Genomic DNA, 17,179 nt, shown 5'->3' on the forward strand with positions numbered 1-17,179 from the left:
CACTTTCATACAAAACCTCTTCAATTCATTCATTCAATAAATGTATTCAGCTTCCCAAATGTTATTTTTTTTAAATTCTATCATCATCGTAATCAGTAGATAAATGAGTCAATTCATTACAGAACACACATTTGATTGGTTTTCTAGAGTTTGACAGAACACATGCAGTTGTTATCGAAGTAGATATACTCGGTAAATTAAAATTAAAATTTTTATTTTTATGATGAATCTCAAAACGAGATTGGACAAATTTTCTAATTTTGATTCCGAAGTAGTTGTTGAATCAAAATGACAACTGCGCTGCCAAACTCTTAAAAATTTTCTTCGATAAGCAAGATCATCTAGGGGAAAAATCATAGCCGCACATTTATCCGATGTTATGTCAAGTGTATTTAAAGATTCCAATTGTGATCCAATTCGGTCGTAAAAAGAACTAAGTTTCATTTCATCAGTTCGCACTTCCATTGTCTAATATATAGATATAAATTGATTTGAAATCCCCGAAAAAAATTAAAATGATTAACCGAAAATGACAATTTTATTAAAGATGAAACTGAAATTACAAAGAAATAACATACAAGCAACAACCAAAAAATAAAAAAATTGAAATATTAATAAAAGTTGAAAATTAAAAAAATATTATACCCTACAGTGCTCAATGTATTAAATTCAGGACATCACATTATATTCCTCATTTGAAAGCTAATAAATCTCGAGTAGGTGCCCAAAACGTTTTGTCGCATATTTAGAACAGCTTTATGAATGCGTTAGTTAAGATCCAATTTCCGATGAGCGTGGTCAGTTACTGTTTATGAGTTTTCAAAAGCCCGCTATCGGTCGCTATATGCTTGAAGCAAACACGTGATAAACGATTTATCAAATTTGTGTGATTTTTCTGTGAACAATTATTCCAAATTATTGTATTTTGTTCATAAAGGTAAGGTCGATGTTATAAGATGAAAATCATTCATTACTTTTCCTTTTTCCATCACAGGCTCGTCTATATATTTGGATGTATCGAATTTGAGACAGCGCTTTTCATTCAGGATGGCTTGGGCGAAAAAATACCTTACAGATGCCGAGTTAGAGGAATGTATTGCATATTTATCGGATAGTGAAGATGATTTCGATTGTTCTGATAGCGAGAGAGATGAAGAGGAAATTCCGATAAATGAGGCTTTAGAGGAATTCGAAATACAAAACCTGCCAATTGAATTCGATGATGGATATTTATTAGAGTCCAATGAGGAATCTGAGGTGGATGAAATTGGGCAGAATAATGAGATGGATGAGAATGTCGAAACTGATATTCAGGATGGTGCTGAAATTACTAAAACTCAGATGGAAACCAATAAATATAAAAAGAAAAAACCTGAAGTCACATGGAGAAAAAGAAATTTAGTTTTAGACGAAGATGCCAAAACTTTCAAAGGAAGTGAAACACTTGGTAATAGATTAATGGAATTGGAAACACCATTTGCTTTTTTCAAATATTTTTTTGACGATGAACTATTGCAGAATATAGTTGATGAATCAAATCTCTACATGGTTCAAAAAGATCCAAATAAGACAACGACAATAACCGTTGCTGATTTACAAAAATATTTAGGCATATGTATACAATATATGTCCATCGTTCATATGCCCAATGTCAGATCATTTTGGAGTAGTAGATTAGGATTCAGACAGGTAAAAGAGACTATGAGTCAAAATCGATTTGAAGCTATAAGAAGAGTAATTCATTTCAATGATAATATGAACATGCTACCCAGAGAAGACGAAACTCATGATAGGCTTCATAAATTGAGAGCCATTATAAAGGCCCTGTTGTTGAAATTTCAGAGTGTCCTATTGGAAAAAAGCCTATCAGTGGACGAACAGTTATGTGCCACGAAGGTAAGGCATCATTTGAAACAATATATGCCAGCAAAACCTCATAAGTGGGGTTATAAGATGTTCGTTCTTTGTGGAGCTAGTGGCTTCTCCTATAATTTCGAAATTTATAGTGGTGCCGAAAATCAGCCAAAATTCAGACTACCAGATGAACCAGATTTGGGGGCAGCTTCAAATACTGTCATACGTTTATCCAGAGTGGTTCCAATTAATTTGAATCATGTGGTCTACTTTGATAATTATTATACATCACTTCCGCTCATGTCATTTCTGGCTAGTAGAGGTATATTTGCTCTAGGAACTGTGAGAAGAAATCGGGTTCCCAATAATTGCAAGTTGCCTTCAGAAGAAAAAATTAAAAAAATTGATCGAGGAACTTCCTGTGAATATGTCTGCAATTTCGATGGCGTTGATATTTCTATTGTCCTGTGGAAAGATAACAAAAATGTTTCATTGATGTCAACTTTCGTGGGAGAATTGCCGAAAGGAACAATCAAACGCTTCGATAAAAAACAGAAAAAAACTGTGGAACTCCAATGCCCAAATCTTGTGCACGAATATAACAGACACATGGGAGGTGTGGATCTCCTAGATAGCTTGATTGGCCGTTATAAAATAATAATGAGAAGTAAGAAATGGTACATGAGACTATTTTACCATTTAGTAGATATGGCTCTAGTAAATTCTTGGCTTCTCTATAAGAGATGTGTGGCTCAAAAAAATGAAACAAAAATTTTGAAATTGGCAGAGTTCAGAGCAGAAATTGCTGACTGCCTCTGCAGAATTGGAACTGAGCGAATAGCAAAAAGGGGAAGACCATCTGACGTAGAGGCAAAGATTGAGCAGAAGAAAAAACGCTCTGCAACCACCTCCTATATTCCACCAAAGGACGTGAGAATGGATGGTCTGTCCCATTGGCCCCTTTATACCGACACAAGACAAAGGTGCAAGTTTCCCACCTGTAAATGTTGTTCCCAAATAAAGTGTAGCAAATGCGGGGTTTACTTGTGTTTGAACAAGAACAACAATTGTTTTATGCAGTTTCATACCAGTTGATTTCACATAATGTTATCACCTAATAAACGCCTTTTGTCTCAAATTTAAGACAACATATTTTTATTCAAATTTGAAAAATATATATATATATATATATATATATATATATATATATATATATATATATATATATATATTGAGTATTTTTAGGGAATTCTTGAGAATTTTCTGAGCAATCCCGTGTTTTTTTCATATAAATTCAGAAAATTGAGCATTGTAGGGTTAACAAAAAATAAAATTTAAAAGATTCCAAATCAAGTTACGTCACGACGTTTCGATTGTTAGTATCCACAATCGTCGTCGGGTAATAACTTGACTTATTACTCCGAGATCTGACTATTAATAGGTCATTCGAGTGGTTTCACTTATCCCCTCGTCCCTCTCTCCGCTTCATTGGTTTTAGCGGGAGATGACCGTTTGGCGGGAGTTGGTCGTTTTTCGCTTGATTAGAGGTTTCCATATGTTACGTATTTCCATGCTAGCTTTACTAAATGCGTTGTTGGACAATATATACATATATAGAAGTATTTGTTTCGAAAGAATTTTTTCTTTCGTGTAATTCAATGTTTATATGAAAGTAGCTGTTTCAGGAGGACTTTCTTTCAGTTTGTGTCTGAAAGTTACTTCTTTACATGATCTACACATCCATGTATAAAGTTACTTATTTTCAAATTGATTAATCCTTCCTTTCTTTGAAAGATTCTCTCTTCCATTTTTTTTGTATCAGATGGAGTAGTAGAAAGCCAAAAACTTTCTTTCCCAAAAAATATACGCGGCATTTTTGAATTTTCTCCTAAACCAGTGTTCCTCTTTGTGGATGATTTCAGCTTGAGCCCACTTGATGTTATGTTGATGAGTCCAAACATGCTCTGCTATTCCGGATTTGCTGTTTCTTCTCGCTGTGTGTGTTTCTTGTGCTCAGCAATGCGAACTTTCAATGGCCTTTTAGTTTCACCGATGTATGACTCGCCCCTGCGAGTGATACATCGGATACCCGTATCTGGTAAATGCAATTCTTAGAATCGCAGTCCGTGTTTGATGGGCTGGTTTTTGTGAGGCTGCTATGGCTTCAAAGAAGCCGCGTTTATGTTGTGCAACAACGCATTTAGTAAAGCTAGCATGGAAATACGTAACATATGGAAACCTCCAATCAAGCGAAAAACGACCAACTAATCGCCAAACGGTCATCTCCCGCTAAAACCAATGAAGCGGAGAGAGGGAAGAGGGGATAAGTGAAAGCACTCGAATAATAATAATAATAATGTTTAATAATAATGTTTATTCACAGATATATCATTATATACATTTGATAAAGAATTTAGTTGAACAAACAGACAATATCACAAAAGTCACAGAAGTGACTTGTGCGTGATAACATAAATATGACAGATAATAACATTATAAATAACACATAAATAATAATACTAATTGAAATATTACATTTTCACAATGACATTGAAATATCTCAATCATGAAATAAAATGTATTGAAATATCTATTAATCTGTTTTTAATAATCAAATTTGATGGAGAAGGTGTAATTAGATCCAAACTGAAACTTTTACAAAAAAATCAACAGTCGAACAGAACGAATGAAACCGGGGTACATAGAAAATATTTTATATATTTGTGTACTAATTTTGCTGTAAGATGTTATTTTTCAATTTTTTCAATTATTTGGTGGATCGCTTTCCGGTTCCTCTGATATACATATGTTTTCAACTCTCTTTTGAATTTTGATATCGATTGTTGAATTTTTATTTCATCAGGAAGAGTGTTGAAAGCCCTTGGACCCAAAAATTGATGACTTTTCTGGCCTACTGACTTGCTCATTATCGGTTGGACAAATTTGTTTCTTCCTCTGGTAAGATACGTATGATCCAGATTGAGAAGGTCAATTTTTTTTTGGAATACTGCAATATTCAGCTGTTCAAAGTATATTTGTCTCAGATCAAACGTTTTTGTCTCTTTATATACTTTATCACTGGAGTATCTACTATTTTTATTCAGGATGATTTTCAAGAATCTTCTTTGGGATACTTCCAAAGCATCAAGGTGTGTTCTTGACATCCCGCCCCATCCGAGAATGCCGTATTTCAAGTGCGGTTCGACAAGACTTTTGTACAAAATGATTTTCTGATCTTGGTCCAAGTACTCCGTCACATACTTGAATCTATATAAAATGCATCGCAATTTTTTCAATAGATAGCTAATATGCTGATCCCACCGAAGATGTGAATCTATGATGATTCCTAAATATTTAATTCTTTCTTTTGGTTTTATTGCACATTTTGTTAGAGTAATATCAAACGTAGGAAGAAATGCATCTTGACAGTTAAATGGTAGGTAGTGTGTCTTTTCGAAATTTATTGATAAGAGGTTATAGTCGAACCCCATTTTCAATTTATTGAGGTCTGTTTGAATTTTATTTTTCAGGCCATACCAGTTGTTGTCTGTATAAAAAAGGACAGTATCATCAGCGAAGCTTGTGATTTTTCCACTTTTTTCCGCACATAGTACGTCGTTGAGGTATATTGTGAATAATATTGGTCCCAGTACCGAAAGCCTTCGTGAGATCTATAAATACTGCTATTGATGGAATACCTTTATCTAATGCATTGTATATGTCTCCAGTTAAGACCTGAATTGCGTCCTGGGTAGATTTTCCCTCCCTAAGCCGTATTGTGTTGTTGAAAGTAATCCATATTTGTTAATAAATTTGCTCAATCTAGTTTTCAAAATTTTTTCTAGTATTTTGGCGAGGTTTGAAATCAAGGAAATAGGTCTATAGTTACTCATATCAGTTTTATCTCCGCTTTCATAAATAGGCATGACTACCGACAACTTAAAGGCAGAGGGAAATTCACCTGTTTCCAGAGATTTATTAATTATAATATTTAATGGTTTTTTCATATAGTCTGCTATGAGTTTTAATGTTTCTGCCTTCAAACCGTCGATTCCCGGAGCCTTTTTATTTTTCAGTTCATATATAACATTTTTTATTTCCTGTTCATCCGTCGGATTAAAAAAAATTGTTTTCTCATGAATTTTTTTATGTTCTACATAATTTAAGGGCTTCTCAATTCGTTTTGCTAAGTTTTTGCCGATATTAATGAAGAAATCATTGAATTTCTCTGCGATTTCAGAAGGTTCGTTTATCATCCTGCCGTTTTGATCTCTAATGGTGTTTGTTTCTTCACTCTTCTGGATATTCAACATTTCATTTACAGTTTTCCATAGTTTCGTTGATACGTTTTGTTCATTACTTATCCTTTTCTTATAATAATCTTTTTTAGCTTTTTTAATTTGTTTTTCTAGTTTCTTTTTGAACTCTGAAAGTTTCTTCTTCAATGTTTCATTTTCCGGGTGTTTTTTTGTTTCACGATACAATCTATTTTTTTCGTTCACGGAATCAACCAAATGTTTTGTTATCCACTTATTTCTTTTTATATTTTTATGTTTTATCCTAGTGTATTTTGTGCAATTTCTAATACAGTTTTGTAGAGTAGTTATGAATGCGTCTGTCATAGAATTCAAATCTGGGCTACAAAGTATTTCATCCCAATTTATCAGTTGAATTGTTTGTGTTAATTTATTTTCCTGAATTTGCTCATGATATTTGTTTTTACGCTCGTTAGAAGTATTTGGTTTGCCACTCAGAACGATTTGCAGTAGTATAGTATAGTGGTCTGTAATAGATGATGCAATTGTTATGGGTAACATTTTATCGAAGTCATTATTTTTTGCTTTGACAAAAAGGTGATCCAGACATGTACTCGATTCCCTTTGCTCCCGAGTAGGAGTATTGATTGCCGAACGAAAACCATGCTCACCAAGAGTATCCAGATAATATTTTGAAACTTGATTATCTGTCAGAAGATCAATGTTTGCATCACCAATAATGAGGCTATAGTCAACATTTTCAGTTTCTTCGTTCAAAATGTTATCTAATTCATTCGTAAACATTTCAGCATTACGAATATTTGGGTATAAAATTTGAATGATTATTTCAATGAACAAATTATAGTAAAAACATTCAAGAATTTGGAACAGTAACTAAACAGAAGGTAGTGTTAACAAAGAATGTCAACTATTTCAACTCACTTATTAGATCTAAGTCTGATCCTCCATATGTCTTTAGTTAATGGCGGAACGGTTTGCTTAGGTAACTTTTTTGAAGGAGCTGCTTTTGGAGTATTTTCAGTCTCTGTGGATGTTTGCTTTTCTCATGTATTTAGGCGAGTTTGTGAAATTTGGCTTTGTTCTTCCTTTTCTGTTTCGGGTATTTGATTTGAATGAGTACTTGGTGTTGACGGGGCACTATTAGTTTTGGGGTGTGGGTTCTCTTCGTATTCCAGGTCTTCAATGGTACATGCAATGTTATTCACAAAGAGTTTATTTCCTCTGATATAACACCGATTTTGGGTGTTTTCTCTAGCTTGCATTAATGACCTATTAATAGTTAGATCTCGGAGTAATAAGTCAAGTTATCACCCGACGACGATAGTGGATACTAACAATCGAAACGTTGTGACGTAACTTGATTTGGAATCTTTTAACTTTTATTTTTCATTTTTTGTTAATAATATTTTTTTTCAACTTTTATTGATATTTCAATTTTTTTATTTTTTGGTTGTTGCTTGTATGTTATTTCTTTGTAATTTCAGTTTCTTCTTTAATAAAATTGTCATTTTCGGTTAATCATTTTAATTTTTTTCGGGGATTTCAAATCAATTTATATCTATATATTAGACAATTGAAGTCCGAACTGATGAAATGAAACTTAGTTCTTTTTACGACCGAATTGAATCACAATTGAAATCTTTAAATACACTTGACATAACATCTGATAAGTGTGCGGCTATGATTTTTCCCCTAGATGATCTTGCTTATTGGAGAAAATTTTAAGAGTTTGGCAGCGCAGTTGTCATTTTGATTCAACAACTACTTCGAAATCAAAAAAGTTGTCATCAGAATTCAATATTTCCCAATTGTGCATGAGAGCTCGCCTTTCTGACCAAATTTCAGCAGCTACTGAATCAGGGGTCATATTAGGGTCTGGATACTCCAAGTCTAACTCCCTTTCCCTACCATCAGTTCTTGTAACATGAAGCACTTGAATTCGGGAATCGAACGTTGAAGGACATCTATGTGGTTTTGTTGTGGAATCGACTTCCATGTCCATGTCCACATCCGAATCATTGTCGTTGTCATCGAAATTGGGATCTCTAGGTATCGACTCGGGTTCCAACTGGGGTCCGGTCGTGGAATCAGGTTCCTGAGTTGTCGACATGCTGGCGATAACCACTCAACTGAATATTAGATTGAGGAACTCCTACATTTATACTATTCAAATATAGGTGGGGATAGGTGGGGGCTATGCAATGTAAAACTAATAAGGAAAAGGGAGAGGGAGAGACACTGCCCCAACCTCGCAGTGTCTTGTGTACACCAACCAACAGTATGTGTACTCCTAGGAAAGGATTAGGGATTGATTAGGGGGTTGATTAGGGGTAAGGGAATTACTCTATTGGGATAGGAGATGGTGGAGGACTATCCTCAATGAGGATAGGCGGGTCAGGAGGATCTTCCTCATCGGACTCGTCGGACTCGTAGGAGTCACCCCACTCATCGAGCTCGTCAACCTCGTACCAGTTCCAAAACTCATGATGATCCTCAGCCGATTGGGAAGGATCCGGGTTGTCACTGTCTGAAAGGTCTGCTTGGTCGGTCCCGGTGACGTGTAACACTTGCACCCTGTAATCATGATCCGGGAAGTCGGGCTCAAGCGAGTGAGGTGACGTTGTGGAAGTAAAAAATCCTTCCTGGTAGTTCTCCCAGTAATTAAACTGATATATATATATATATATATATATATATATATATATATATATATATATATATATATATATATATATATATATATATATATATATATAAACTAAAAACTAACATAATATTACTAACTAACTGACTAATTTAAATCTATTCTACAAAATCAGTTTTATAAATTATATCAGTAATTGTTCGATATCGCTCTATCGAAGAGGTCGCCACTTCACGACTTTCCTCCAGAGATGCAATCTCCCGATCTACTTCGGCCAATTCTCTCAACAATTCACTTCGTCGGCTGACAAGTCTCGCCTCATTGCGAGAAATGTCAACCAACGCGGCCTCACCAGATCGAGAAGAATCTTCTGCTTTCTCGCAATTCCGGAAGAAAGTTTTCAAGCGTTCACTCACCCATCCGATAGGCTCCGACACTGGCACTGGCACTGGTGGCGCGATCTCTCCGGCAGGCTCTGACACTTGTGGGGCTGGTGTTAGCGCCAGTGGTGTCAATGGCGACACCGTCAATGGGGCGAACTGGGTGAGGATTTCACCCGGAGATGGCGCCCTCGGTGATTCCTCTGCTGCCACTGATTCCACTGCTGGCGTTGATGGTGCGGGCGGCGTGGGGGGTCGCAAACTGTTGCGAGCAGTCGACCAACTACCCGCATAGGGATTAGTTCTATTGCAAGCACTTCTGTACTTGTCAATAACACTAACCTTTGCGGATTGCCGCTTGACCCTCTTCGCGATAGACAAGCAAGGGCTGCTTGCTCGTCGCACACCCTCTGAAGTTGCGGTCTTCTCCTCAACGGCTGCTTCAACCCTGCCTTCTTCCTTGAATAAGTCAGGGCTGACTGGTCGCACCACAGCACCCTCCTCCTGCATTATCGACGCCACAGCATCGGTCAATTGCTGAGTGTATCCTTCCATTCTGAAAATGATAAAAATAAAAAGTTAGTAGATATAAAGTACGTTGTTAACTTACTCAAACTTGGCTCCTTGACTTATAGTACATTGCAGCTGGTTGACTATGGCTGGACTGCTCTGGATGACTGGAGTTGTCGTACTGATTGTTGAGAAGCGTGCTCCTCGGGGTATCAACATCGTTGGGAGTGGAGGGAATGAGGTGGGGGCGTGCATGCGCAATGGAGAGAATGGGGTGGGGCAAGCAATGGCCGCGCGGAGCGCGGCCCGCTTTCTTTCCACCATTGCCCCCCCGCCCCCCCCTCCGGCGACGGTTGCACTACGCGCGGTCCCGCCCCGATTCGCTACGACACAATTCACCATGTAGGTTCAATTAATACGTCATCTAACCTAACCTAACCTAACCTAACGCAGGAGTAGATTCACCATATGAAAACAAATATTGAAAAATGAATGAAATAGTAAGAGAAAAATGAAAAATATAAAAGAAAAAGAAACACAACTCATCATTACTAACTAAATACTAACCTTTAGAAATAAATGAGAATGTATTATAAATCTATAAAATATCAAAATATTGTAGGAATTTCACATGTTGAAATAGACTGGAAAATTGGTTATACCAACGCCATTTGAACTCATCACACACACACATACACACACACAAATGTTCGTTCAATTAATACATCATCTGTTGGTTTTGGTTTTGGTTCTATTATTCTAACATTTGGATTAATGTCCAGTCCTGGATATCCCAGTCCACCTGATGACCTGACTTTATGTTTTTTCTCCGAAACTTCAACTCTCTGTTCCAGTACATCATATTTTTTCATTGTAGTTGCTGTTATGTTAGACATAGCATCATATTTCTTCATTGTAGACGCTGTTATGTCAGACATTTTTATTTCTATATCACTTGTAAGTTTGTCAAATTTACGAGTGAAAGTTACTCGAGCCTCTGCAATTTTATCATCGAATGCTTGACGTGCATCGCGAGCAACATTACCTATTGTGGATTGTATTGCAGCTTGTAGGGCTAGAAGTATGACCTCTTCTGCTCCATTAATTTCCTTCTCAAGATATGATACAGTTACACAATCACTCTTGTCAATTGGTTCGCTTGTATTTGTCAATACTTTTCTTTGCATGTCATAATGACCATCTTTTGTTAATTTGAATCCATTGCCGGGTGGACCTCGGATGACATTACCACCCCATTTTCTTTTTCTGCCAAATTTATCGATTGTTTAAGACACTGTGCACCCACGATGATTCTTTTCAAACTGATATTTCTTTCATTTACATTATACTATATACATTGCAGTAATTAATTAGGGAATTAGAAATAATACAAATAAAATTTTAATCATTTTATATTCATTACAGTAATACATATACATACATACATAATACATTAATATCACATTACTTCTGTCATATATTATTGATTATAAATGGCTACATAAACATCAATATTGAATTTTCCGATTTTGAAGATATTGAATGATATTTCAATCATTGATCTCGGCAGATAATAAATTAATCAATTGATCCTATGGAGTCTCCTGAGATTGTGATCGTTGAATTATATTGGTTATCCAACTAATGTTATCATTTGGATCGTTTTGATAAAATTCAATATCATTATGACCCCAAGAAAGAGTGTGGGTAGTATTCGGAATGATAAATGGTTTATCGTCATGGTATGATAATGCAACTTCATTCTTCAATTCAGTGTACATATCATGCAACACGCTTCTAAACGAATTCATCTTTCTAAATATCATACCACCATGTTCAATGATTTTTTGATAATCTTCACATGTCAATTCATTCTTTATAACTGATCGTTTAACCCCTTTGGCTTTTTTAAATTAACCATCAACGGATTTCACGTAATACGCTTTTGCACCTGTGCCATAAAAGCTCATGATTGGATTCGAGAATTCGTCTTTGAAGTTACCCAAGATTGAACTTGTTGCTGGAATACTGTAATTGGATGTATCAAACCTACTTATGTTACTTTTCATGTCATAAACATTTTCTGTATTTACTTTCAAAATGAGTGAGTCGGTATCTGTGTACAGTAAAGAGACATTTTTTCCAAAGTCTTGTTTGATGCATCCATAGAAAAAGTCGTACATGACTGTTTTTGATAATTCTAATATAGAAAATCCCAAATATAATGGTTTATCATAATGGACTTCAACTTCACCCAATTGAATGGCAACGAAATTTTCTGTGAAAATTGAACAATTTTTGAAATTTGGTCTGGATATGAGAGTGCTGGCACCTATATTTTTCTTTATATTTTCCCAATGTGTAACGAGTCTAACATCAATTCTGTTATCTACATTCTCCATTGTCTTTCCATATACCGCATTATTCATTTGTTTATAGAAATCTTTAAATATTTGTTGTTAGACCTATTACGCATTTCAGTATTAAGATCTATATAGGGTTTCATCCAACGTGATTGTTTGAATTTCAATACTCAAACCATTTTTGATGGCTTGCTGTAGATTTCTGTAATGAACAATATATTTTCTTTTATCATTCAAATTTTGGAATTAATTTGGGAATTTTCGATTGTGTACGTGGTGGTATTAATTTTTCAACTAAAAATGGAAGATCAGAATGTTCATCACGCAACTCTTGTGGATAATGAATGTCCACTTAAACACATACCCATACGGACTATCAGAACTCACATTCATCACATCAAGGTTAAGAATTTCATTAGGTGTCAACCATGTGAATTCACTTGTTGGTAGAGGTTGTGACATGATATGACCGTATAGATTCGTTGCATCTAAATATGTAATGAATGTGGAAGGTTCATTGGGATTATAATTTGGTAAAAATTTATTATTTGCTATATGTTTCCTCTCACTACACTGACTAATTCCACCTCGTATACTTTTTGAAAAAAGTGAATCATATCAATGTCAGTTAGTAATTCCAATTCAATATTCATATACTTCAACATAGCATCCCAAGATAATCCAGGTGCAGTGTAATAATGTGCTGGATCTAAGTTATAAATCTCTAAACTTGTGGTGCGAAAGTTTTCAAAAATATCACATAATAGCAATACATCCGACTTCAAATACAAATCAGAGTATTCACCCAAATTCTGACACTCGAATAAATTCCACACATTTCTAGCCCTATCATAATCATTTTCATATATGTTCACGAATGAGTTTGTCATAAAACTGATTTTTTGTTGGAAGTGATGGATAATTCAATTTGTCAATGTCATCAACGAAGCTATATGGAAATACACCTTTCTGCCTCATCAAATTGAATTTCTCAATTTGTGGGAAATGTTTATGCATCTCCAAACATTGATCAGAGGTCAAGTTAGCACCCAACTTCTCCAACGAATTAGTCATAAATTTATAACTATCGATAAATCTCATTATGAGATATTTCTTCTAAACCTTACCATCTTTATCGATACAGGTGTGTATCAAGAGATGCTTAGTGAAAGATATGTATTTCTCTTTTGCTTGTGGGATGACATCAACTTTCTCTTAATTCCTATACAATTCTTTTATGAATAAATGGCAATCATAGCCTCTTAAATTGTGGAAAATAATAGGTACAAAATTAGGGATTTTGAAATTCAAATTACATTTGGAATGAGCGGCATGTGATCTTTTCTTTCTTGTAACATGACAATGATCTCTAACTTTGACTTCACCATCAATAAATGGTTTATTACATATACCACAAGTTCCGGCTGCAGCAAATTGTTCCTCTTCTTCGAGGGTTTGTGCATCCATTGGTATAGGGTATCTGAGATGATTTTCATATATCTTTTTCAAATCATCTTTAATGCTACTCACAAATTTCTGAGCTGCATTTACACCCCTATATGTAACAAATTTTGGCAAATCATCATTATATGAACATTTTATCAGATAGTCAAATGAATATGGAGCATGTTTGAATGTTTTAATCGTGTATGAACTTTCTGGATTTGACTGATTCACGTGAATCGGTTCAAGTACTGATTCAAAATCAGCATATACTACAAATGGCACCCTCATTTGTCTCTCAAAATTTTGAAACATTAATTTATTTTCCGCAACCATCCGACCATATTTATTGATCTTAAAATTGGTGGTTGGTATTGTTGTACTAACGAGATTACAATCATTCATCTTATGATGGAAAAATATATCAAACATCCATCACAAAAATATTTTTTGTGATCATGAGCTGATAGTTAACTAGTTGACTAACTTCGGACACTCTACCATTTGCAGGATATAATGCTAATGTTATAGCCCAAGCAAAACAGTGTTGATCTTCGTTACGAACATTCACGACAGCTTTCCTCCATTCAATGCATTCAGGCAGCTTCACATATGAACGTCCTCCCATTGGACTGTATTTATTAATATTGACTTCGAAAAATAGTATTTTTTCACAAGTCCAACTTAATTACAAAAAATAAATAAATATTACTACTCAATCTCGCTGGAATTTACAAAAAAATTAATACCCGAGTCACGTTCCTGGAATTCAGTCGTTTGAGCCACAATTACATCACGGAATCCATCAAAAGCAGCATTCAAATCTGAAGATTGATCCACTATTTTATTTTGGGAATTAAATAACTTCGTGTCCCTCAAATCTTGAGCCTGAAGAATATAATTCCCAAAAACTTCCATATTCACCTTGATGCTTTTATGGATCCTGATGACCGATTCCAGTAATTCAATGAACTTCTGCCTAATCTCATTGAAAAATGACATGTAGTCACTGGATACAATCGAACTCTCAACCCTGTACGTAGCAATTCGGCAATTGAATGCATTCGTTATAATTTGAACACCTTCAGACAATTGAACACATGCATTATTGTTATGATTCATGGTTCTTCGGTGAGAGTTCACTTGCGTCATAGGAATTGTCACATTACAGCAATTGCAAGTATACATTGGTGTTGCATTGTCCACTCTCATCCGTTTCACTGAAGGCCCTCCTTGGGAACTCTGGAGCTGATGCCGACGAAGATTATCACTACGAGTGAAAGATTTACCACAGTCACAGGAATACATTTTATATAATAGTTCTCACTAACTCACTTGATGTAAACTGACATAACCAACACTCGTCCGCTTCTTAAATACAGTTTGATCGGGACCGTCAAGACGTCATAGCCAACCCCACCTCTCAACTACATGCGCCAAGCCCACCTCCCAACTGAATGCGATAACAGATGTCGATACGAACAGGCAGTGGTCGTTGCGCTCTCGTAGAGGGTAGACGTTAGACAGATGGTCCTCGGCTGCCGTGGTGTCACCATCGATAGCGGGGCTAGAGCGATGCGTTACGTCACAGCCTTCATTGCATCGGGAGAGGTGAGAGCGGACCGATGAATACGCATTACTCAGCCACACGTTGTGGAGTGAACATCTTGCTCTCTTACGGTTGGACGGATGCACACACACACACCAATCAAATGTAATTCCGTCACTATGTCACACACACACACCCAAAAATCTAATATAAAAAAAATTCTGAACGATCCCTGCACCAGACCCTTCAAGGTCACATCGCCTTGATGTTACTAAACAACAACAAAAAAAGCAATTAATACGTCATAGTGGTGGGGGAGGCCCAGAACCGGCTGTAATCTGCTACTAATATCTTTATTGGCAATATCTAAAAAGTCAGGGTCTGCACCCATGGCGGATGAATTGAATTCGTCGACCTTAATTTTAGCATGATTTTTTTTTGAAACTTTCTGGCAATGTGTTAAATATTTCGCATATTCCCCTCTCAAGTTACTCAACAGTTTTTCATCGGAAAGAGCACTAACTTTGGAGTTTGAGAAATTTCCGGAATAAATGGTGACAAGTTCATCATCAGATTTACTTAAGAATGTTTCTTGTTCGTCGTGGAGAAAATCTTTAAACAACTCAGATTCTTTCTGTAGGTTGAATTCATATATCGGGTTCTTATGATGCACTGTTTGGAACCTTTGGTGTAGTAATGAATATTACTGGAGTTTTTTCCCAACACCAAATCGTTATTTTTAACACCTCGACTCAACATTAATAATTAAAACGACAAAGGGACTTTATATTTTCACAACCAATGCGTAAAACAGATAAAATCAATTCACTACTACTCCTAAATATTTCAACTTTGGTCGCCGCCAAATAGGTACTAGTCAAGAGCATAAGAACAAATCATGCAGCAGAACTGTCATTGTGCGTTAAAACAATATTTACCAAGGTGCGTTCGGTCGAAGTGAGATTACATTGAAATACATATAACTCAGTAATTACGCTACATACCAAAATGTTTTTTTTGTTGAAATGTAGAAAATTGTATTGCCTTTCAATTATGTCTCTTGAGTTTTTCTCACAATATTACGGTTCTCATGTAAATGCCAAAATAAAAAAATATTCTTGATAATTTTACTGCTGAACAATTCCAAATAGTGACATTTTTTATAATGTAGGCAAAAAATATATGTGAAAAATATTTTCATTCTTTCCAAATCATAACTTCACCACTATTTAGTTTACAGAGAAAAAAATATTCTTCTGGCGTAAGATTTTTTTCTATGACACCATCATTTTGGAGAACTGAAAATTTGGAGTTCAGTATATCATCTCTTCATTAACATTTCCCAGTTAGTCGTATTCGGGGACACGAGCCAGTTTATGACGTAAAAAATTAAACATCTAATGTGGAAGGGGTGGTTTTTTGTATGTTTCCGGTATTTTGGAGGGCTGAAAATTCAGAGTTCACTATATTATTATCTTCATTAACATTTTCCAGTTAGTCGTATTCGGGAACACAAGCCAGTTTGAGAAGGAAAAAATTAAACATCTAAAGTGGAAGAGTAAATAGGCTGCAAGAGTTCTGGCTCATTCCTTATGGAAATTAACATGGAAAATGGCTAAGGTCCATTCTGCAATTTTTGGTTCCTTTCAAGGTCACGCGTACGGCAGAGAATGGCGAGTACACCAATCAGAGCGCTCCAAATTGTCACGTGACCCAGATGCATCGTCGCGAGTACACCACACTGGCGCCACCTATGAGTCACTAGCTGAACTATCTATTGGTTGAAGAAGGACACTGTGAACACTAATCCTAGCGCCACCTATGAGTCACAAGCTGAACTATCTATTGGTTGAAGAAGAACACTGTAAACACTAGACATATGGGTGTTGTCATGCGACGCAGTATGCGCAGTTGCCGGTTTTATGATGTCTGTCAATACGGATCGGTGTCTGTGCAACTGTCAAATGTCAATGAGGGTGCAGGACGGTGTCTGTGAGGGGGAAACGTGTGACGTCATCGACGCAGGATGGAACGAGTATAGTAGCGATTTAAGCGTAGAACTCCGCCCCTCGGCCCCCTTGGTACTTCACCTAACCTATCAGCTCCCTCGGCCCCCTTCAGTCACGTGATTCTAATTAAAAAAAGTTTATAGTTATGAG

The sequence above is a fragment of the Leptinotarsa decemlineata genome, unplaced genomic scaffold, assembly GCF_025532065.1.
Source record: "Leptinotarsa decemlineata unplaced genomic scaffold, Ldec_3_MD MMD2_tig00026375_RagTag_RagTag, whole genome shotgun sequence".
Lineage (NCBI taxonomy): Eukaryota > Metazoa > Arthropoda > Insecta > Coleoptera > Chrysomelidae > Leptinotarsa > Leptinotarsa decemlineata.